Below are 1,357 nucleotides of genomic sequence, written 5' to 3'. Positions count from 1 at the left end.
ATAATCTTGATCAGTTTGTTCCTGGGGATACTGCATTAGGATAATCCCTTCCCTTCTCTACACCTAAGACACTGATAGAAATGCAACTACATCAGTATGGTTCCTTGGATGCAACAAAGTTAATTACCATTTCTTTAACCAATGAATAAACCAGAAAAAAAAAAAAAAAAACAAAACAAAACAAAAACAAACAAACAAACAAACAAATAAATGAGCAAAATATTACCATCAATATCCTTCCTGCTCAGGACAAGCATTTTCTGCATTGAACACTTTGGTTTCCACCTACAAAGGGTGTGATGCCAACATTCAGAGATAGGAACAAGAAGATCTTTCCAACACCAACATTCAGACACAAACAAAAGAGCCTCTTATATCAACCCTGTTGAACCCCATTCATAGGCCGTTCATTCTGTTCAGGACCAGCATTTTCTTCATTGAACACTTCGGTTTCCACATACAAAAGGTGTGATGCCAAATCATTGGAGAAAATGCAACATATGCTCTAGGTTTGGTGTTTGGGCTGGGAGTGTTGAACTTACAAGTTTCTTCTCTTTTGTCAAGCCAACTAAGGCAGGCATAGTAATGACAAAATTCAATGTTCGGAGGCTTTCACTCTCTGCTTGGTGGGTGAGGCAATTCAACAAACACTTGTTATGCATTTATGTGAACCCAACAAGTACATTAATAAATAGGAGCAACGTGATCTCTCCAACGCAAACATTCAGACAAAAACAAAAGAACCTTTTATATCAACGCAATGCCAATGACAAGCATAAAATTCCGAAACAGGAAAATTCACAATTATACAAACCTAAGTTCCAAAACATCCAGATTGTTTCTTAGGGAAATATGAACTCTACTTGGAGAGATTACATGTATATTTGTGCGGGACGATGCATGTTCTCCTCCTGCTACTAACAGTTTAGAGGCCTCTTGAACAGCGTGATGTGTGGCTCATGGTGATGACTTGCATAGTGGACCCGCCCACGGCTCTGTTGAACCCCAAAAGAAATGAGAGAAATAAGAATAAATGCAAATTATTTAAAAATCTTCCAAAGAAGATGAAGAATGTGAAAAAAAAAAAAAAAAAAACTTTAGTTCCAGGAGGAAGCACTGAGCGTTCCCCATTGGAAGCAGAAGAAGTAATGTGCAAATAAACTCACCTTTCGATATATTTCTCAACAGTTGTCTTACATTAAGCAAAATCTGCGGGTCAATTGATGATAGACCTCCCTCATCCTCCTCTTCCGAGTCAGGCATGGATTCCTCCTATTCTGAGTCAAACACGAACCTACGATCAATATTTACGTAAGGAATGTGGGCTATCTTGGGCCACTCTGGTCCGTTATCCTTG

At 38.6% G+C, this 1,357-nt stretch overlaps 1 long non-coding RNA gene across 2 annotated transcripts; it reads right to left on the bottom strand.

Annotated features, from left to right (window-relative positions):
- LOC132168077 (uncharacterized) lies at positions 1-1,351 on the bottom strand. 2 transcript variants are annotated; one of them, XR_009438754.1, is made up of 4 exons: positions 1,167-1,351; positions 877-995; positions 227-285; positions 1-71 (listed from the first exon to the last, which is right to left on the bottom strand). It is a non-coding gene; the product is annotated as an uncharacterized LOC132168077 (long non-coding RNA). The 2 variants fall into 2 exon arrangements; XR_009438753.1 differs by having other exon boundaries at positions 227-995.
- Positions 1,352-1,357: the final 6 nt, after the last annotated feature.

The sequence above is a fragment of the Corylus avellana genome, chromosome ca1, assembly GCF_901000735.1.
Source record: "Corylus avellana chromosome ca1, CavTom2PMs-1.0".
In the NCBI taxonomy this organism is placed as follows: Eukaryota; Viridiplantae; Streptophyta; class Magnoliopsida; order Fagales; family Betulaceae; genus Corylus; species Corylus avellana.
The sequence above is the reverse complement of the archived record's forward strand: the minus strand, read 5'-3'. Positions and strand labels throughout refer to the sequence as shown.